This window comes from Hyla sarda, unplaced genomic scaffold (genome assembly GCF_029499605.1).
Source record: "Hyla sarda isolate aHylSar1 unplaced genomic scaffold, aHylSar1.hap1 scaffold_990, whole genome shotgun sequence".
NCBI classification, from domain to species: Eukaryota; Metazoa; Chordata; class Amphibia; order Anura; family Hylidae; genus Hyla; species Hyla sarda.
In genome coordinates this window covers 78,441-100,939 of record NW_026611021.1, presented here as the reverse complement: position 1 = coordinate 100,939, position 22,499 = coordinate 78,441, and the positions used below count along the sequence as shown (strand labels likewise).

At 44.2% G+C, this 22,499-nt stretch overlaps 5 non-coding genes and 2 pseudogenes across 5 annotated transcripts; all 7 read right to left on the bottom strand.

Annotated features, from left to right (window-relative positions):
• Positions 1 to 939: 939 nt before the first annotated feature.
• Positions 940 to 1,112, bottom strand: LOC130351651 (U2 spliceosomal RNA; annotated as a pseudogene).
• A 3,656-nt stretch (positions 1,113 to 4,768) lies between these two features.
• LOC130351634 (U2 spliceosomal RNA) lies at positions 4,769 to 4,959 on the bottom strand. Its single transcript, XR_008888224.1, has one exon. It is a non-coding gene; the product is annotated as a U2 spliceosomal RNA (small nuclear RNA).
• Positions 4,960 to 6,941: 1,982 nt separating this feature from the next.
• On the bottom strand, positions 6,942 to 7,132 carry LOC130351633 (U2 spliceosomal RNA). The gene has a single exon (XR_008888223.1). It is a non-coding gene; the product is annotated as a U2 spliceosomal RNA (small nuclear RNA).
• A 2,084-nt stretch (positions 7,133 to 9,216) lies between these two features.
• On the bottom strand, positions 9,217 to 9,407 carry LOC130351631 (U2 spliceosomal RNA). The gene has a single exon (XR_008888222.1). It is a non-coding gene; the product is annotated as a U2 spliceosomal RNA (small nuclear RNA).
• Positions 9,408 to 11,486: 2,079 nt separating this feature from the next.
• On the bottom strand, positions 11,487 to 11,677 carry LOC130351630 (U2 spliceosomal RNA). The gene has a single exon (XR_008888221.1). It is a non-coding gene; the product is annotated as a U2 spliceosomal RNA (small nuclear RNA).
• A 2,090-nt stretch (positions 11,678 to 13,767) lies between these two features.
• Positions 13,768 to 13,958, bottom strand: LOC130351628 (U2 spliceosomal RNA). The gene has a single exon (XR_008888219.1). It is a non-coding gene; the product is annotated as a U2 spliceosomal RNA (small nuclear RNA).
• Positions 13,959 to 16,048: 2,090 nt separating this feature from the next.
• LOC130351648 (U2 spliceosomal RNA) lies at positions 16,049 to 16,224 on the bottom strand (annotated as a pseudogene).
• Between the last annotated feature and the right edge of the window lie 6,275 nt (positions 16,225 to 22,499).

The window sequence follows — 22,499 nt, the reverse complement described above, 5'->3', positions numbered from 1 at the left end:
ACTGATTTTTCCTGTCTGAATTTGTCGCACAGAAAGTTGCAGGCCAAATATGTGTGACATTTCTGCGACTTTAGCTTCTAGAGCATTTTTACAACATTATACATAGGTGCTGAATACATAAAAAGCGACTGTTCAGCGACAGACAAGTCGCATCGGCTGAAAGTAGGCCAGAATGTCAGTCCATGTTGGAGCAGGTTTAGATACAGTCTAAAGCATAGATCTCAAAGTCTGTGCACAGAATTTAGCAAGGGCCTCGCACCTTCTGATGCATCAGGTAGGTGCACTATAGCATAGCCTAACCCTCTGTACTTTGGTCTATATTGATGCGGGACATAGACAGCCAGCTGATGACCAATCCATTAGTGCAATGGATGGCTGGAAGCATTTGTCTTTGCCTTTGCAATACCACAGAAGCAATGCATGGTCAATGTACAGCAATGACACACCTGTGTGAACAGCCAGGAGACCCCCCCATGTTATGTTACATAGTTACATAGTTAGTACGGTCGAAAAAAGACATATGTCCATCAAGTTCAACCAGGGAATTAAGGGGTAGGGGTGTGGCGCGATATTGGGGAAGGGATGAGATTTTATATTTCTTCATAAGCATTAATCTTATTTTGTCAATTAGGAACATTCAGCACCCACCCGCTATCAAGGCAGCTGCCTATCATGTCATGCCCTACCTGCACAGGTGTGCTGGCTACTCAAATGATCCAATTAAGGAGGCCATTTAGTCAGCAGCAGCAGAAGTCCTGTGCCTGGACGCTCCAACAGCGGCCAGACACAAGCAGAAGCAGCAGAAGCAGCAGCAGCACCACCTTTTGTTTTTTGGCTGCAGCAGCAGCAGCAGCAGCAAGGCCCACAGGGCTGGCTAGCTGGCTAGCCAGCAAGCAGGTAGCAATGAAAGTAGGAATCTTTCTTTTTAACCCTGTAAGGGGGTGGTGCACTGTACCCGAAGATACTGCCATATCGGGTCAATGCATAGGGCGACGGAAGCAAGCTTCGAAATCGGCCCCCGTTCTCAAAAATCCATTTAATATATGGTCCCCAGATAGGGGACGTATCAGATATTAAACTGATAAGAACAGATTTTTTTTTTTTTAAGTTAGCCCTCAGAACTCACTCAGAGTTCCAAGATCTTATTTGGAACTCAATTTTGTGTTCATCATCAGGTAACATGTTTTTATTTCTTTTCTTAAACACTAATGAAACAAAATAGAACATTTAAAAACAAAATAAGAAACAACATAAAATAGCAAAACCAAACATTACTTTCTAATTAAGCAAAACCAAATTAGAAGGTCATCCCCTTCCTCCATGCAAACACCATTAGAAAGTCTATCAGTCCTCGACTGATATTGCCATTTGCTATATCTTTCTTAACTTGAGACGCTAACCAGCCTGGAATTTTATACGTTTCAACAAAACGGTTCATGTCTGCCTTGAAAGAAAAATAGACTTTATCCCGAGCTTCTTCCTCCCGGTTCTTCAAGCCTATCTTTAGATCCATCATATCTTTGTCAAACGTTTTTCTTTCTGCTTCCGACAAATTTTCCAACAAACCACCAAGCACACCAAAATACTGCACTGGCACATACACTTCCTCCTCTCTCTTCTTCTTCTGCTCTGTAGGTCTTCTAGTTGGAACCTGCTCCACTTCTGGTTCTTTCACTTCAGCTGGTTCCTCTCTGCTTCTTTTTACAGCTTCCTTTTTCTCTGAATTTTTCTCAGACTTTTTCTTAGGACACGAGCCAAGCAGATGGCCCTCCTCACCACACAGATGGCATTTCCTTTTCTTTTGACAATTTTCCACGTCGTGACCCTCCTCTTGACACTTGAAACACCACAAAAACGTGCAATCCTCCTTTCTGTGACCGTACTGTTTACATTTGCGGCAAAAATCTTGCATGCCAGAAAAATACAGATCCCCGTTCACAGAACCAATTTTAAACCGTCCTGGGGGGATCACTAACTTGCCATCTGCCATTTTAAATTTCACATGGAACCTCCACTTGGTGGTCCATAGTCCATATTGATTAAATACCTTGCCTTTAGGCAGAACACTGTCACAGAGTCGAGACAAAAAGGTAACGATATCCTCCTCCGAAGTATATGGGCTATACATCCTTATAGTCACCAATCGTTCTCTACGTGGGAAATGTGGAACTATCTCCACCCCTTCCAAAACCGGACATACCTTCTTTTGCTGCAATATGTTCCAAAATGACTCATAGTCCTCTTCAGAAGCCAGCACCACGTCGTAGTATCCACTTCTGGGAAACTCAAGCATGGATAGGATTTGCTCCCTCTTGACTTCCAGCAACTTAAACAGCACTTCTTCCACGACAAAGACAAGGCCTCTTTCCTTCTTCCGGACATCGAGCAGGGAAATACGAACTCCATTCCGAAATCTCGCAAAAGGCGGCACGCCTTCCGAAGAAAAACCGCAATCTTCCTCCATGTCCATGATGTCCAGACACCTCCCCCACCGAAGTAGGTAGGTGGGGATCGCCTCCCGTTGTCTGGGGACTAAGCCGGCTCCCTGATAGCAGCAGGGGGGTGAAGTCCCTCCGTTAAGAAGGACGATCCCCCCAGGCAAAGGAGCCGGGTACCCCAGACACCCTCTGGCCAGACCAAGTGAGCAGAACTACACTTGATCTTAGCCAAAAGGCCGAGAAGCGATAACCGTGAAAGGGGCGGGCCCAACAAGGTCCCCTTCATGGGCACTATCACTGCTTGCTGTCAGGGAGGCTGCCAGACAATTTTCCATGCACACTCTGGGCTGGGGGGCAGTCAACCACCAGTACACACAGCAGAACCTAAACCCATACCATTATTGCTAAGCAGCAAGACAGGGGCCCATTGCACTCCCACGGGGCCTTTTTAAATGCAATCCATAACCCGGATTTGCCAGGAACCCTTCTTACTCCTCCTACTTGCATGTGACACTGGGCTTAGGATCTGCATAGGAAACACACACACAAGCACACACCTACCTTTGTTGCCTGCAGATGCCTCCTTGGCTGTCCCCAAACGGTATCAAACCAACACCCACGGGAAGCTGTAAGCATAGAGGACATGCCTGCACCCCATTGGACTTACCTGTGTGGGTTAAATCCGGGTTATTTGACAACCTATGGCGGTGATGGTTCTGCTCAGGCAGAGCAGTGCTGATGCTCCTCATAAAGCTGTCGCTGCTGTGAAGGTTCTAGGTGACATCACAATCCCTATGGTTACATACACAACAAAGCTGGGTTGTTGTTGTTTACACTCTGCAAGGCCTGTGGAAGTGAGTGACATCATAGCACTGTAGTTCTGAGGGTTCTAGATGGATGCAACAATCTCCTGTTGCTTCTATGAAGGCCATAATAGACGACATCACCAAACAGCTCCATAGTCACATACACAGCAAAGGAGAGATGTTGTTTACACCTAGTGATGTCAGTGGTATTGAGTGACATCACAGCACAGTGCTAAGGCTCCTGGGCCTGGACACAGCAGCGGCTGCAATATCTCAACGGAGAATACGTTTATATATATGTGTGTGTGTGCGCGTATATATATATATATATATATATATATATATATATATATATTTCTCCGCCGAAATCACTTTTAAACCCATTTCCACCTTTTTTTCCCTTCTCTTCCTCTTACTTTTTTTTCACGTTTTTTTACGTTTTTCTCCTTTTCGCCTCTTTTCTGGGCGTATTATTCTTCTTTTTCTTCTTTTTTTTCGTCTAATGCATACCCCATCAGTGCAGCAATGCTTATTCAATACCGCCAGCAGATGGAGACACTGGGGGATAATTTTCTAAGGATTTATACTGATTTTTCCTGTCTGAATTTGTCGCACAGAAAGTTGCAGGCCAAATATGTGTGACATTTCTGCGACTTTAGCTTCTAGAGCATTTTTACAACATTATACATAGGTGCTGAATACATAAAAAGCGACTGTTCAGCGACAGACAAGTCGCATCGGCTGAAAGTAGGCCAGAATGTCAGTCCATGTTGGAGCAGGTTTAGATACAGTCTAAAGCATAGATCTCAAAGTCTGTGCACAGAATTTAGCAAGGGCCTCGCACCTTCTGATGCATCAGGTAGGTGCACTATAGCATAGCCTAACCCTCTGTACTTTGGTCTATATTGATGCGGGACATAGACAGCCAGCTGATGACCAATCCATTAGTGCAATGGATGGCTGGAAGCATTTGTCTTTGCCTTTGCAATACCACAGAAGCAATGCATGGTCAATGTACAGCAATGACACACCTGTGTGAACAGCCAGGAGACCCCCCCATGTTATGTTACATAGTTACATAGTTAGTACGGTCGAAAAAAGACATATGTCCATCAAGTTCAACCAGGGAATTAAGGGGTAGGGGTGTGGCGCGATATTGGGGAAGGGATGAGATTTTATATTTCTTCATAAGCATTAATCTTATTTTGTCAATTAGGAACATTCAGCACCCACCCGCTATCAAGGCAGCTGCCTATCATGTCATGCCCTACCTGCACAGGTGTGCTGGCTACTCAAATGATCCAATTAAGGAGGCCATTTAGTCAGCAGCAGCAGAAGTCCTGTGCCTGGACGCTCCAACAGCGGCCAGACACAAGCAGAAGCAGCAGAAGCAGCAGCAGCACCACCTTTTGTTTTTTGGCTGCAGCAGCAGCAGCAGCAGCAAGGCCCACAGGGCTGGCTAGCTGGCTAGCCAGCAAGCAGGTAGCAATGAAAGTAGGAATCTTTCTTTTTAACCCTGTAAGGGGGTGGTGCACTGTACCCGAAGATACTGCCATATCGGGTCAATGCATAGGGCGACGGAAGCAAGCTTCGAAATCGGCCCCCGTTCTCAAAAATCCATTTAATATATGGTCCCCAGATAGGGGACGTATCAGATATTAAACTGATAAGAACAGATACTACACTTGATCTTAGCCAAAAGGCCGAGAAGCGATAACCGTGAAAGGGGCGGGCCCAACAAGGTCCCCTTCATGGGCACTATCACTGCTTGCTGTCAGGGAGGCTGCCAGACAATTTTCCATGCACACTCTGGGCTGGGGGGCAGTCAACCACCAGTACACACAGCAGAACCTAAACCCATACCATTATTGCTAAGCAGCAAGACAGGGGCCCATTGCACTCCCACGGGGCCTTTTTAAATGCAATCCATAACCCGGATTTGCCAGGAACCCTTCTTACTCCTCCTACTTGCATGTGACACTGGGCTTAGGATCTGCATAGGAAACACACACACAAGCACACACCTACCTTTGTTGCCTGCAGATGCCTCCTTGGCTGTCCCCAAACGGTATCAAACCAACACCCACGGGAAGCTGTAAGCATAGAGGACATGCCTGCACCCCATTGGACTTACCTGTGTGGGTTAAATCCGGGTTATTTGACAACCTATGGCGGTGATGGTTCTGCTCAGGCAGAGCAGTGCTGATGCTCCTCATAAAGCTGTCGCTGCTGTGAAGGTTCTAGGTGACATCACAATCCCTATGGTTACATACACAACAAAGCTGGGTTGTTGTTGTTTACACTCTGCAAGGCCTGTGGAAGTGAGTGACATCATAGCACTGTAGTTCTGAGGGTTCTAGATGGATGCAACAATCTCCTGTTGCTTCTATGAAGGCCATAATAGACGACATCACCAAACAGCTCCATAGTCACATACACAGCAAAGGAGAGATGTTGTTTACACCTAGTGATGTCAGTGGTATTGAGTGACATCACAGCACAGTGCTAAGGCTCCTGGGCCTGGACACAGCAGCGGCTGCAATATCTCAACGGAGAATACGTTTATATATATGTGTGTGTGTGCGCATATATATATATATATATATATATATATATATTTCTCCGCCGAAATCACTTTTAAACCCATTTCCACCTTTTTTTCCCTTCTCTTCCTCTTACTTTTTTTTCACGTTTTTTTACGTTTTTCTCCTTTTCGCCTCTTTTCTGGGCGTATTATTCTTCTTTTTCTTCTTTTTTTTCGTCTAATGCATACCCCATCAGTGCAGCAATGCTTATTCAATACCGCCAGCAGATGGAGACACTGGGGGATAATTTTCTAAGGATTTATACTGATTTTTCCTGTCTAGGTGCTGAATACATAAAAAGCGACTGTTCAGCGACAGACAAGTCGCATCGGCTGAAAGTAGGCCAGAATGTCAGTCCATGTTGGAGCAGGTTTAGATACAGTCTAAAGCATAGATCTCAAAGTCTGTGCACAGAATTTAGCAAGGGCCTCGCACCTTCTGATGCATCAGGTAGGTGCACTATAGCATAGCCTAACCCTCTGTACTTTGGTCTATATTGATGCGGGACATAGACAGCCAGCTGATGACCAATCCATTAGTGCAATGGATGGCTGGAAGCATTTGTCTTTGCCTTTGCAATACCACAGAAGCAATGCATGGTCAATGTACAGCAATGACACACCTGTGTGAACAGCCAGGAGACCCCCCCATGTTATGTTACATAGTTACATAGTTAGTACGGTCGAAAAAAGACATATGTCCATCAAGTTCAACCAGGGAATTAAGGGGTAGGGGTGTGGCGCGATATTGGGGAAGGGATGAGATTTTATATTTCTTCATAAGCATTAATCTTATTTTGTCAATTAGGAACATTCAGCACCCACCCGCTATCAAGGCAGCTGCCTATCATGTCATGCCCTACCTGCACAGGTGTGCTGGCTACTCAAATGATCCAATTAAGGAGGCCATTTAGTCAGCAGCAGCAGAAGTCCTGTGCCTGGACGCTCCAACAGCGGCCAGACACAAGCAGAAGCAGCAGAAGCAGCAGCAGCACCACCTTTTGTTTTTTGGCTGCAGCAGCAGCAGCAGCAAGGCCCACAGGGCTGGCTAGCTGGCTAGCCAGCAAGCAGGTAGCAATGAAAGTAGGAATCTTTCTTTTTAACCCTGTAAGGGGGTGGTGCACTGTACCCGAAGATACTGCCATATCGGGTCAATGCATAGGGCGACGGAAGCAAGCTTCGAAATCGGCCCCCGTTCTCAAAAATCCATTTAATATATGGTCCCCAGATAGGGGACGTATCAGATATTAAACTGATAAGAACAGATACTACACTTGATCTTAGCCAAAAGGCCGAGAAGCGATAACCGTGAAAGGGGCGGGCCCAACAAGGTCCCCTTCATGGGCACTATCACTGCTTGCTGTCAGGGAGGCTGCCAGACAATTTTCCATGCACACTCTGGGCTGGGGGGCAGTCAACCACCAGTACACACAGCAGAACCTAAACCCATACCATTATTGCTAAGCAGCAAGACAGGGGCCCATTGCACTCCCACGGGGCCTTTTTAAATGCAATCCATAACCCGGATTTGCCAGGAACCCTTCTTACTCCTCCTACTTGCATGTGACACTGGGCTTAGGATCTGCATAGGAAACACACACACAAGCACACACCTACCTTTGTTGCCTGCAGATGCCTCCTTGGCTGTCCCCAAACGGTATCAAACCAACACCCACGGGAAGCTGTAAGCATAGAGGACATGCCTGCACCCCATTGGACTTACCTGTGTGGGTTAAATCCGGGTTATTTGACAACCTATGGCGGTGATGGTTCTGCTCAGGCAGAGCAGTGCTGATGCTCCTCATAAAGCTGTCGCTGCTGTGAAGGTTCTAGGTGACATCACAATCCCTATGGTTACATACACAACAAAGCTGGGTTGTTGTTGTTTACACTCTGCAAGGCCTGTGGAAGTGAGTGACATCATAGCACTGTAGTTCTGAGGGTTCTAGATGGATGCAACAATCTCCTGTTGCTTCTATGAAGGCCATAATAGACGACATCACCAAACAGCTCCATAGTCACATACACAGCAAAGGAGAGATGTTGTTTACACCTAGTGATGTCAGTGGTATTGAGTGACATCACAGCACAGTGCTAAGGCTCCTGGGCCTGGACACAGCAGCGGCTGCAATATCTCAACGGAGAATACGTTTATATATATGTGTGTGTGTGCGCGTATATATATATATATATATATATATATATATATATATATATATTTCTCCGCCGAAATCACTTTTAAACCCATTTCCACCTTTTTTTCCCTTCTCTTCCTCTTACTTTTTTTTCACGTTTTTTTACGTTTTTCTCCTTTTCGCCTCTTTTCTGGGCGTATTATTCTTCTTTTTCTTCTTTTTTTTCGTCTAATGCATACCCCATCAGTGCAGCAATGCTTATTCAATACCGCCAGCAGATGGAGACACTGGGGGATAATTTTCTAAGGATTTATACTGATTTTTCCTGTCTGAATTTGTCGCACAGAAAGTTGCAGGCCAAATATGTGTGACATTTCTGCGACTTTAGCTTCTAGAGCATTTTTACAACATTATACATAGGTGCTGAATACATAAAAAGCGACTGTTCAGCGACAGACAAGTCGCATCGGCTGAAAGTAGGCCAGAATGTCAGTCCATGTTGGAGCAGGTTTAGATACAGTCTAAAGCATAGATCTCAAAGTCTGTGCACAGAATTTAGCAAGGGCCTCGCACCTTCTGATGCATCAGGTAGGTGCACTATAGCATAGCCTAACCCTCTGTACTTTGGTCTATATTGATGCGGGACATAGACAGCCAGCTGATGACCAATCCATTAGTGCAATGGATGGCTGGAAGCATTTGTCTTTGCCTTTGCAATACCACAGAAGCAATGCATGGTCAATGTACAGCAATGACACACCTGTGTGAACAGCCAGGAGACCCCCCCATGTTATGTTACATAGTTACATAGTTAGTACGGTCGAAAAAAGACATATGTCCATCAAGTTCAACCAGGGAATTAAGGGGTAGGGGTGTGGCGCGATATTGGGGAAGGGATGAGATTTTATATTTCTTCATAAGCATTAATCTTATTTTGTCAATTAGGAACATTCAGCACCCACCCGCTATCAAGGCAGCTGCCTATCATGTCATGCCCTACCTGCACAGGTGTGCTGGCTACTCAAATGATCCAATTAAGGAGGCCATTTAGTCAGCAGCAGCAGAAGTCCTGTGCCTGGACGCTCCAACAGCGGCCAGACACAAGCAGAAGCAGCAGAAGCAGCAGCAGCACCACCTTTTGTTTTTTGGCTGCAGCAGCAGCAGCAGCAGCAAGGCCCACAGGGCTGGCTAGCTGGCTAGCCAGCAAGCAGGTAGCAATGAAAGTAGGAATCTTTCTTTTTAACCCTGTAAGGGGGTGGTGCACTGTACCCGAAGATACTGCCATATCGGGTCAATGCATAGGGCGACGGAAGCAAGCTTCGAAATCGGCCCCCGTTCTCAAAAATCCATTTAATATATGGTCCCCAGATAGGGGACGTATCAGATATTAAACTGATAAGAACAGATACTACACTTGATCTTAGCCAAAAGGCCGAGAAGCGATAACCGTGAAAGGGGCGGGCCCAACAAGGTCCCCTTCATGGGCACTATCACTGCTTGCTGTCAGGGAGGCTGCCAGACAATTTTCCATGCACACTCTGGGCTGGGGGGCAGTCAACCACCAGTACACACAGCAGAACCTAAACCCATACCATTATTGCTAAGCAGCAAGACAGGGGCCCATTGCACTCCCACGGGGCCTTTTTAAATGCAATCCATAACCCGGATTTGCCAGGAACCCTTCTTACTCCTCCTACTTGCATGTGACACTGGGCTTAGGATCTGCATAGGAAACACACACACAAGCACACACCTACCTTTGTTGCCTGCAGATGCCTCCTTGGCTGTCCCCAAACGGTATCAAACCAACACCCACGGGAAGCTGTAAGCATAGAGGACATGCCTGCACCCCATTGGACTTACCTGTGTGGGTTAAATCCGGGTTATTTGACAACCTATGGCGGTGATGGTTCTGCTCAGGCAGAGCAGTGCTGATGCTCCTCATAAAGCTGTCGCTGCTGTGAAGGTTCTAGGTGACATCACAATCCCTATGGTTACATACACAACAAAGCTGGGTTGTTGTTGTTTACACTCTGCAAGGCCTGTGGAAGTGAGTGACATCATAGCACTGTAGTTCTGAGGGTTCTAGATGGATGCAACAATCTCCTGTTGCTTCTATGAAGGCCATAATAGACGACATCACCAAACAGCTCCATAGTCACATACACAGCAAAGGAGAGATGTTGTTTACACCTAGTGATGTCAGTGGTATTGAGTGACATCACAGCACAGTGCTAAGGCTCCTGGGCCTGGACACAGCAGCGGCTGCAATATCTCAACGGAGAATACGTTTATATATATGTGTGTGTGTGCGCGTATATATATATATATATATATATATATATATATATATATATATATATTTCTCCGCCGAAATCACTTTTAAACCCATTTCCACCTTTTTTTCCCTTCTCTTCCTCTTACTTTTTTTTCACGTTTTTTTACGTTTTTCTCCTTTTCGCCTCTTTTCTGGGCGTATTATTCTTCTTTTTCTTCTTTTTTTTCGTCTAATGCATACCCCATCAGTGCAGCAATGCTTATTCAATACCGCCAGCAGATGGAGACACTGGGGGATAATTTTCTAAGGATTTATACTGATTTTTCCTGTCTGAATTTGTCGCACAGAAAGTTGCAGGCCAAATATGTGTGACATTTCTGCGACTTTAGCTTCTAGAGCATTTTTACAACATTATACATAGGTGCTGAATACATAAAAAGCGACTGTTCAGCGACAGACAAGTCGCATCGGCTGAAAGTAGGCCAGAATGTCAGTCCATGTTGGAGCAGGTTTAGATACAGTCTAAAGCATAGATCTCAAAGTCTGTGCACAGAATTTAGCAAGGGCCTCGCACCTTCTGATGCATCAGGTAGGTGCACTATAGCATAGCCTAACCCTCTGTACTTTGGTCTATATTGATGCGGGACATAGACAGCCAGCTGATGACCAATCCATTAGTGCAATGGATGGCTGGAAGCATTTGTCTTTGCCTTTGCAATACCACAGAAGCAATGCATGGTCAATGTACAGCAATGACACACCTGTGTGAACAGCCAGGAGACCCCCCCATGTTATGTTACATAGTTACATAGTTAGTACGGTCGAAAAAAGACATATGTCCATCAAGTTCAACCAGGGAATTAAGGGGTAGGGGTGTGGCGCGATATTGGGGAAGGGATGAGATTTTATATTTCTTCATAAGCATTAATCTTATTTTGTCAATTAGGAACATTCAGCACCCACCCGCTATCAAGGCAGCTGCCTATCATGTCATGCCCTACCTGCACAGGTGTGCTGGCTACTCAAATGATCCAATTAAGGAGGCCATTTAGTCAGCAGCAGCAGAAGTCCTGTGCCTGGACGCTCCAACAGCGGCCAGACACAAGCAGAAGCAGCAGCAGCACCACCTTTTGTTTTTTGGCTGCAGCAGCAGCAGCAGCAGCAAGGCCCACAGGGCTGGCTAGCTGGCTAGCCAGCAAGCAGGTAGCAATGAAAGTAGGAATCTTTCTTTTTAACCCTGTAAGGGGGTGGTGCACTGTACCCGAAGATACTGCCATATCGGGTCAATGCATAGGGCGACGGAAGCAAGCTTCGAAATCGGCCCCCGTTCTCAAAAATCCATTTAATATATGGTCCCCAGATAGGGGACGTATCAGATATTAAACTGATAAGAACAGATACTACACTTGATCTTAGCCAAAAGGCCGAGAAGCGATAACCGTGAAAGGGGCGGGCCCAACAAGGTCCCCTTCATGGGCACTATCACTGCTTGCTGTCAGGGAGGCTGCCAGACAATTTTCCATGCACACTCTGGGCTGGGGGGCAGTCAACCACCAGTACACACAGCAGAACCTAAACCCATACCATTATTGCTAAGCAGCAAGACAGGGGCCCATTGCACTCCCACGGGGCCTTTTTAAATGCAATCCATAACCCGGATTTGCCAGGAACCCTTCTTACTCCTCCTACTTGCATGTGACACTGGGCTTAGGATCTGCATAGGAAACACACACACAAGCACACACCTACCTTTGTTGCCTGCAGATGCCTCCTTGGCTGTCCCCAAACGGTATCAAACCAACACCCACGGGAAGCTGTAAGCATAGAGGACATGCCTGCACCCCATTGGACTTACCTGTGTGGGTTAAATCCGGGTTATTTGACAACCTATGGCGGTGATGGTTCTGCTCAGGCAGAGCAGTGCTGATGCTCCTCATAAAGCTGTCGCTGCTGTGAAGGTTCTAGGTGACATCACAATCCCTATGGTTACATACACAACAAAGCTGGGTTGTTGTTGTTTACACTCTGCAAGGCCTGTGGAAGTGAGTGACATCATAGCACTGTAGTTCTGAGGGTTCTAGATGGATGCAACAATCTCCTGTTGCTTCTATGAAGGCCATAATAGACGACATCACCAAACAGCTCCATAGTCACATACACAGCAAAGGAGAGATGTTGTTTACACCTAGTGATGTCAGTGGTATTGAGTGACATCACAGCACAGTGCTAAGGCTCCTGGGCCTGGACACAGCAGCGGCTGCAATATCTCAACGGAGAATACGTTTATATATATGTGTGTGTGTGCGCGTATATATATATATATATATATATATATATATATATATATATATATATATTTCTCCGCCGAAATCACTTTTAAACCCATTTCCACCTTTTTTTCCCTTCTCTTCCTCTTACTTTTTTTTCACGTTTTTTTACGTTTTTCTCCTTTTCGCCTCTTTTCTGGGCGTATTATTCTTCTTTTTCTTCTTTTTTTTCGTCTAATGCATACCCCATCAGTGCAGCAATGCTTATTCAATACCGCCAGCAGATGGAGACACTGGGGGATAATTTTCTAAGGATTTATACTGATTTTTCCTGTCTGAATTTGTCGCACAGAAAGTTGCAGGCCAAATATGTGTGACATTTCTGCGACTTTAGCTTCTAGAGCATTTTTACAACATTATACATAGGTGCTGAATACATAAAAAGCGACTGTTCAGCGACAGACAAGTCGCATCGGCTGAAAGTAGGCCAGAATGTCAGTCCATGTTGGAGCAGGTTTAGATACAGTCTAAAGCATAGATCTCAAAGTCTGTGCACAGAATTTAGCAAGGGCCTCGCACCTTCTGATGCATCAGGTAGGTGCACTATAGCATAGCCTAACCCTCTGTACTTTGGTCTATATTGATGCGGGACATAGACAGCCAGCTGATGACCAATCCATTAGTGCAATGGATGGCTGGAAGCATTTGTCTTTGCCTTTGCAATACCACAGAAGCAATGCATGGTCAATGTACAGCAATGACACACCTGTGTGAACAGCCAGGAGACCCCCCCATGTTATGTTACATAGTTACATAGTTAGTACGGTCGAAAAAAGACATATGTCCATCAAGTTCAACCAGGGAATTAAGGGGTAGGGGTGTGGCGCGATATTGGGGAAGGGATGAGATTTTATATTTCTTCATAAGCATTAATCTTATTTTGTCAATTAGGAACATTCAGCACCCACCCGCTATCAAGGCAGCTGCCTATCATGTCATGCCCTACCTGCACAGGTGTGCTGGCTACTCAAATGATCCAATTAAGGAGGCCATTTAGTCAGCAGCAGCAGAAGTCCTGTGCCTGGACGCTCCAACAGCGGCCAGACACAAGCAGAAGCAGCAGAAGCAGCAGCAGCACCACCTTTTGTTTTTTGGCTGCAGCAGCAGCAGCAGCAGCAAGGCCCACAGGGCTGGCTAGCTGGCTAGCCAGCAAGCAGGTAGCAATGAAAGTAGGAATCTTTCTTTTTAACCCTGTAAGGGGGTGGTGCACTGTACCCGAAGATACTGCCATATCGGGTCAATGCATAGGGCGACGGAAGCAAGCTTCGAAATCGGCCCCCGTTCTCAAAAATCCATTTAATATATGGTCCCCAGATAGGGGACGTATCAGATATTAAACTGATAAGAACAGATACTACACTTGATCTTAGCCAAAAGGCCGAGAAGCGATAACCGTGAAAGGGGCGGGCCCAACAAGGTCCCCTTCATGGGCACTATCACTGCTTGCTGTCAGGGAGGCTGCCAGACAATTTTCCATGCACACTCTGGGCTGGGGGGCAGTCAACCACCAGTACACACAGCAGAACCTAAACCCATACCATTATTGCTAAGCAGCAAGACAGGGGCCCATTGCACTCCCACGGGGCCTTTTTAAATGCAATCCATAACCCGGATTTGCCAGGAACCCTTCTTACTCCTCCTACTTGCATGTGACACTGGGCTTAGGATCTGCATAGGAAACACACACACAAGCACACACCTACCTTTGTTGCCTGCAGATGCCTCCTTGGCTGTCCCCAAACGGTATCAAACCAACACCCACGGGAAGCTGTAAGCATAGAGGACATGCCTGCACCCCATTGGACTTACCTGTGTGGGTTAAATCCGGGTTATTTGACAACCTATGGCGGTGATGGTTCTGCTCAGGCAGAGCAGTGCTGATGCTCCTCATAAAGCTGTCGCTGCTGTGAAGGTTCTAGGTGACATCACAATCCCTATGGTTACATACACAACAAAGCTGGGTTGTTGTTGTTTACACTCTGCAAGGCCTGTGGAAGTGAGTGACATCATAGCACTGTAGTTCTGAGGGTTCTAGATGGATGCAACAATCTCCTGTTGCTTCTATGAAGGCCATAATAGACGACATCACCAAACAGCTCCATAGTCACATACACAGCAAAGGAGAGATGTTGTTTACTCCTAGTGATGTCAGTGGTATTGAGTGACATCACAGCACAGTGCTAAGGCTCCTGGGCCTGGACACAGCAGCGGCTGCAATATCTCAACGGAGAATACGTTTATATATATGTGTGTGTGTGCGCGTATATATATATATATATATATATATATATATATATAATATATATATATATATTTCTCCGCCGAAATCACTTTTAAACCCATTTCCACCTTTTTTTCCCTTCTCTTCCTCTTACTTTTTTTTCACGTTTTTTTACGTTTTTCTCCTTTTCGCCTCTTTTCTGGGCGTATTATTCTTCTTTTTCTTCTTTTTTTTCGTCTAATGCATACCCCATCAGTGCAGCAATGCTTATTCAATACCGCCAGCAGATGGAGACACTGGGGGATAATTTTCTAAGGATTTATACTGATTTTTCCTGTCTGAATTTGTCGCACAGAAAGTTGCAGGCCAAATATGTGTGACATTTCTGCGACTTTAGCTTCTAGAGCATTTTTACAACATTATACATAGGTGCTGAATACATAAAAAGCGACTGTTCAGCGACAGACAAGTCGCATCGGCTGAAAGTAGGCCAGAATGTCAGTCCATGTTGGAGCAGGTTTAGATACAGTCTAAAGCATAGATCTCAAAGTCTGTGCACAGAATTTAGCAAGGGCCTCGCACCTTCTGATGCATCAGGTAGGTGCACTATAGCATAGCCTAACCCTCTGTACTTTGGTCTATATTGATGCGGGACATAGACAGCCAGCTGATGACCAATCCATTAGTGCAATGGATGGCTGGAAGCATTTGTCTTTGCCTTTGCAATACCACAGAAGCAATGCATGGTCAATGTACAGCAATGACACACCTGTGTGAACAGCCAGGAGACCCCCCCATGTTATGTTACATAGTTACATAGTTAGTACGGTCGAAAAAAGACATATGTCCATCAAGTTCAACCAGGGAATTAAGGGGTAGGGGTGTGGCGCGATATTGGGGAAGGGATGAGATTTTATATTTCTTCATAAGCATTAATCTTATTTTGTCAATTAGGAACATTCAGCACCCACCCGCTATCAAGGCAGCTGCCTATCATGTCATGCCCTACCTGCACAGGTGTGCTGGCTACTCAAATGATCCAATTAAGGAGGCCATTTAGTCAGCAGCAGCAGAAGTCCTGTGCCTGGACGCTCCAACAGCGGCCAGACACAAGCAGAAGCAGCAGAAGCAGCAGCAGCACCACCTTTTGTTTTTTGGCTGCAGCAGCAGCAGCAGCAAGGCCCACAGGGCTGGCTAGCTGGCTAGCCAGCAAGCAGGTAGCAATGAAAGTAGGAATCTTTCTTTTTAACCCTGTAAGGGGGTGGTGCACTGTACCCGAAGATACTGCCATATCGGGTCAATGCATAGGGCGACGGAAGCAAGCTTCGAAATCGGCCCCCGTTCTCAAAAATCCATTTAATATATGGTCCCCAGATAGGGGACGTATCAGATATTAAACTGATAAGAACAGATTTTTTACTTTTAGATATAATATTCTTAGACTAAAAGACCTTACGCAGTCCAGATTATACTTAGTCTGCTAAAAGCATATTCCACAGATGTAGATTCCAAAGACTTTTAGCCACTTTGTGACCTAATCTTTTTTTATCCAATAAATAGAAAACATACATCTCACTAAGAGCTAGGCGAACACAATCTTTAGAGGTAATAGTGTCTCTTTTAAAAAGAAGAATATTCCTCGTCTTCCATAGTGCAATTTTAATACAATTTATACTAATCCACAAAACCCGAGACTTTTCCACAGATAAAACATTATAAAATCCATATAAAATAACTTCATGATTTAAAAAATTAAGATCAGAAATGAATTTTAGTAAGGGTCCTATCAAATGCCATATCTCTTGGGCGTAAAAACAGTTCCAAAAAAGGTGTAAAACTGTTTCCTCACTAGGACACCCCATTCTCGGGCACTTTGCACTACGACACAATCCTCTTCTGTGTTGGAATTCTCTGGTAGGCAAACATTGATGTGCTATCTGCCAGGCCAGATCTTTTAAGTCATTAGATAAGAATCCCATATTCACCATCCTCCAAACTCTTAGAGATTTCTCAGTGGAATAATTAGATATTAAGCAAATCTGTTCTATCTTCCTGATTTCAGGAACTAATTTTCGTGCATTACTACAAATTTCTTGACTAAAATTAGCAATGCCATAAATACGAATAATCTTTTCTAAAACCACATAGTGCGCTGGGGGAATAAATAAGATTGGGGACGTTAAAGGTAAGGTTATCCACTTTCTTTTTCTAAAAATGTGACCTGCAGCATATTTTAAAAAATAAGACCAATAACAGTTTCTTTGCAAGCCATTAAAACACATAGAAAAAAAGTGAATATATAAAAACCTTTTTAAATCAGGCACATCCTTACCCCCCAATTTCTTTGTCTTCATCATTACATCTCTCCTGAGTTTATCCATTTTAGACCCCCATAAAAAATGAAAGCAAATCTTGTTTAAAAACTTTAAGGTGCGTTCACTCGGTGGGAAAACCAAGCTTAAATATAGCATGATAGGTAGCAACAAAGCTTTCATTATCAGTACTTTTCCTTCTATTGTTAATTTCCTCATTTTCCAAAAACTTATTTTCTTTTGCACTTTCTCTTTGACGATGGACCAGCTTTCCTCTCCATTATTTTCATTGTCAAAGATGACACCCAAGATTTTGATTTTATCATATTGCACATTCACCTCCGTATTGCCCCAATTCCCTATTGCAAAGCAATCACATTTATTTTTATTTAATTTGAAGCCAGAGCCCTCACAAAAAAATTCTGTCTGTCTGATAGCACGTTTCAGGGATGGTTCATCTGGACATAGAATATTAACATCATCCATGTATGCTATCGTCTTTACGCTCTGTCCTCCACTTCCAGGGATTGGCACTCCTCTAATGAGCTTATCTTTTCTCAAAACATTCAACAGAGGTTCTATTGCACATATGAAAAGAATGGGTGATAGGGGGCACCCCTGTTTCACCCCAGACTGTAAACATACCTCTTGGGATAAAAAACCGTTAATTAAAATACGACTAAAACAGTTTTTATATAAAAGTGCAATTTTTCCAACAATAAAATCAGGAAAATTCATTTTCTTTAAAACCAACCATAAAAAATCATGAGAAACACGGTCATAAGCCTTTTGAAAATCCAAGGATAAAATTGCCAATTTCTGATCACATTGTTTCTGATACCATAAAACATCTTTTACAAGGTTTAGATGATCACTTATTTTCCTTCCAGGTACTCCGCATACTTGGTCACTGTGTATAACCTTAGAAATTACCTGCTTGAGCCTATTTGCTAAAATTTTTGCTAAAACCTTATAGTCTGTATTTAGCAGGGTAATAGGCCTCCAATTTTCTAATTTAGAGATGTCTCCTTTTTTAAAAATCAGAGTAACAACACCATCTCTCCAGGACGCAGGTAAAATCTCAGATTTAAAAGCACAGTTAAAAATACCTAAAAGATCATCTTTTAAAATGGACCAAAAACACAGATAAAATTCAACTGGCAACCCATCCGAACCAGGTGTTTTACCATTTAAAAAACTCTTAAAAGTGCTTAAAAGTTCAGGTAAAAAGATTTCATCACAAAGGCTCTCTTGGTCAGTTTTGTCAAGTTTTGAATCCAAGGTATCTAAAACATCATTAGTAAAGGAAATATCAATATCTTTTTTATTAAAAAGCTCCTGATAAAATACTTGTGCTTCTCGCAACATCTCTTCATTAGTTATCTTCCCTTCTATTACAGATATCATTTCTTTCTTTCCCACCACCTTCTTAAAAAAGAATCTCGAACACTTTTCATCATTCTCCAGACATTGCACCTTGCTGTTAAAAATCATTTCTTTTCCTTTTTGACTAATGGCATTTTTTATTTCATTCTTTGTCTGAGCAATAACATCATCCATCTCAAGCCCGGCTTGCTTTAGTTTATAATATGTTTGGATTTTAGTGTTTAACATTTTAAACCATAACTTTTTCTCCTTAGCCTTTTGGATGCCCACACGGATAAAAAACAGTTTAGTCCACTTTTTAACATCCTCCCACCAATCCAAAATATTTTTATATTGGGATTGACGCAATCTCCATTTGTTATAAGCAGCAATAAAATCATTTTTTGTTTTCATGTCCTCTAATAAAGTAGTGTTGAGCTTCCAAACGCCTCTGCCTTTCTCTAGGCCAGGTAAAGTGACATGTGCATGTAATAACTTATGATCAGAGAAAATATTCGATAAAAGAGAAACCTCAACTAGATTAAAACTTTCCGATAAAAAAATAAAATCAATCCTGGATTTGCAGACATTATTTTCCCATGTGTAACCAGGGTCGTCTGGGTATTTTCTCCTCCAGACATCGGTAAAGTTAAAATCCTCAGTCATACTCTTAATCTGTTTCTCTGTTTTATCCACTCTGACATGCACACTTCCACTCTCACGATGATCACCACTCATACAACAATTAAAATCTCCAGCCATTAAAATAGGTGTTGAACCTGGGATAAAAGCCTGAATATCATTAATCAAGTCGGCTCTCTCATTTTTTTCAGGAGAAGCATAGATGTTAAAAAGCTTAATCTCTGAGCCATTGTACTTAATATTAACTAATAGCGCTCTACCAGGTATAATTTCTAAGAAGGACAAAACTTGTACATCTGAACCTCTAAACAAGATCCCAACACCTGAAGATCTGTTCAGATTGTCACCCGACCAGACCGATGGTCCCAAAGTCCAGCTACGACAAAGGTCCTCATAATTTGGACTATGTTCAATTCCACATTCTTGTAAAAAGAACAGAGAACAGTCCAAGGTCTCTAAAAAACTAAACAAAGCAGCCCTTCTCGTAGGGCTCTTTAGACCTCTCACATTAAGAGAGGAGCACTTTAAGGAAGCTATTCGCTACTGGAGTTTGAGTCCGATATGAAACCCACAGGTGACTCCGGGCTTTCGAACTCTTTGATATTTTTTGGATCGGACGCTGATCTTATAGAAGGCCTCCATGCATGTTGACTGTCCTCACATTCGTCTGAGCTTTTTTTGACAGGCCGTTTAATGCCAAGTTGTGGCTCATCTCCAAGTTCCTTCTTCCGCTTGATCTCCTTCACGCCAACCTCCATGGCTTCACTGCTCACTAGTGACCCTCCACCACCAGAACCCTCCACAGAAGGTCTCCCCTCTGTCTCAGGCACAGCAGAAAGGTCCATAAGCTCCGCCACGACATGAGAAGTTACAGCCGGCTTTTCTGAAGGCGCCTCAGACCGCTGGGGTGCTTTCGCAGGTGGTACTTCAGCTTGCACTACACCCACTCTCCCCGCTACACGGTCAGCCCACGATCTAGCTACACTGGAACGGAGACTGCAATCTTTAAAGGCATGGCCTTCTTCACCACAAATGTTGCAGACGATTTTAGCACAGTCCTTAGAAACATGGCCTTCTTGATTGCACCGACCACAGCGAACTGTAGTGTCCGTGCAAACTTCCATAGTATGTCCGAATTTCTTACATTTCCTACAAAAAGTAGGCATCTCGGGATAAAACAAATAGCCCTTATCCCGACCGATAGAAAAGTTGGAGGGTGGATGACACAACCCTCCAATGCCAGTAGCATCCTCCTTCATTTTCACAAAAAACTTATGTTTCCCCGTCCATAGGTCTTCTGAATTCATCACCTTATGGGAATACTTAACAGAACTGCAGTATTTCCCCAAAAAGAGCTCAATATGGGACACAGTCACAAAGGGATTGTGCATACACACAACTAGAGGAATATCGCCTCCAGTATACAACACTGTGACCGTGATCCCATCAAGCTCAGCAAGGTCTTGATTGCTTTTCAGCTTCTCAAAAAGATTCTGGCATGCATAAGCAGAGTCCAGAGTTAGGATGAAGCTGCCCTTCCGAGGATCTCTGAGACAGACGATGTTCTCTTTCTTCACCCCAAGAAGCTTGTAGAGAGTTTCTTTCACAAAATAAGAAAGTTGGACGAGTTCTTGCTTGTCTTCATCAACATCAAAGCGAAAGGAAAAACGAATCCGCGTTTCACCGGATGTAAGGTAACGGATGCGAACACCCATCTTGTCGATCGCCTTTTCGGTTCCTCGTAGCAGCCCCCCTTGGAAAAGGTAGGACAAACTCCCAGGATCCTCCTGACCAGACACTTGATCTAGCCAAAAGGCCGAGAAGCGATAACCGTGAAAGGGGCGGGCCCAACAAGGTCCCCTTCATGGGCACTATCACTGCTTGCTGTCAGGGAGGCTGCCAGACAATTTTCCATGCACACTCTGGGCTGGGGGGCAGTCAACCACCAGTACACACAGCAGAACCTAAACCCATACCATTATTGCTAAGCAGCAAGACAGGGGCCCATTGCACTCCCACGGGGCCTTTTTAAATGCAATCCATAACCCGGATTTGCCAGGAACCCTTCTTACTCCTCCTACTTGCATGTGACACTGGGCTTAGGATCTGCATAGGAAACACACACACAAGCACACACCTACCTTTGTTGCCTGCAGATGCCTCCTTGGCTGTCCCCAAACGGTATCAAACCAACACCCACGGGAAGCTGTAAGCATAGAGGACATGCCTGCACCCCATTGGACTTACCTGTGTGGGTTAAATCCGGGTTATTTGACAACCTATGGCGGTGATGGTTCTGCTCAGGCAGAGCAGTGCTGATGCTCCTCATAAAGCTGTCGCTGCTGTGAAGGTTCTAGGTGACATCACAATCCCTATGGTTACATACACAACAAAGCTGGGTTGTTGTTGTTTACACTCTGCAAGGCCTGTGGAAGTGAGTGACATCATAGCACTGTAGTTCTGAGGGTTCTAGATGGATGCAACAATCTCCTGTTGCTTCTATGAAGGCCATAATAGACGACATCACCAAACAGCTCCATAGTCACATACACAGCAAAGGAGAGATGTTGTTTACACCTAGTGATGTCAGTGGTATTGAGTGACATCACAGCACAGTGCTAAGGCTCCTGGGCCTGGACACAGCAGCGGCTGCAATATCTCAACGGAGAATACGTTTATATATATGTGTGTGTGTGCGCGTATATATATATATATATATATATATATATATATATATATTTCTCCGCCGAAATCACTTTTAAACCCATTTCCACCTTTTTTTCCCTTCTCTTCCTCTTACTTTTTTTTCACGTTTTTTTACGTTTTTCTCCTTTTCGCCTCTTTTCTGGGCGTATTATTCTTCTTTTTCTTCTTTTTTTTCGTCTAATGCATACCCCATCAGTGCAGCAATGCTTATTCAATACCGCCAGCAGATGGAGACACTGGGGGATAATTTTCTAAGGATTTATACTGATTTTTCCTGTCTGAATTTGTCGCACAGAAAGTTGCAGGCCAAATATGTGTGACATTTCTGCGACTTTAGCTTCTAGAGCATTTTTACAACATTATACATAGGTGCTGAATACATAAAAAGCGACTGTTCAGCGACAGACAAGTCGCATCGGCTGAAAGTAGGCCAGAATGTCAGTCCATGTTGGAGCAGGTTTAGATACAGTCTAAAGCATAGATCTCAAAGTCTGTGCACAGAATTTAGCAAGGGCCTCGCACCTTCTGATGCATCAGGTAGGTGCACTATAGCATAGCCTAACCCTCTGTACTTTGGTCTATATTGATGCGGGACATAGACAGCCAGCTGATGACCAATCCATTAGTGCAATGGATGGCTGGAAGCATTTGTCTTTGCCTTTGCAATACCACAGAAGCAATGCAT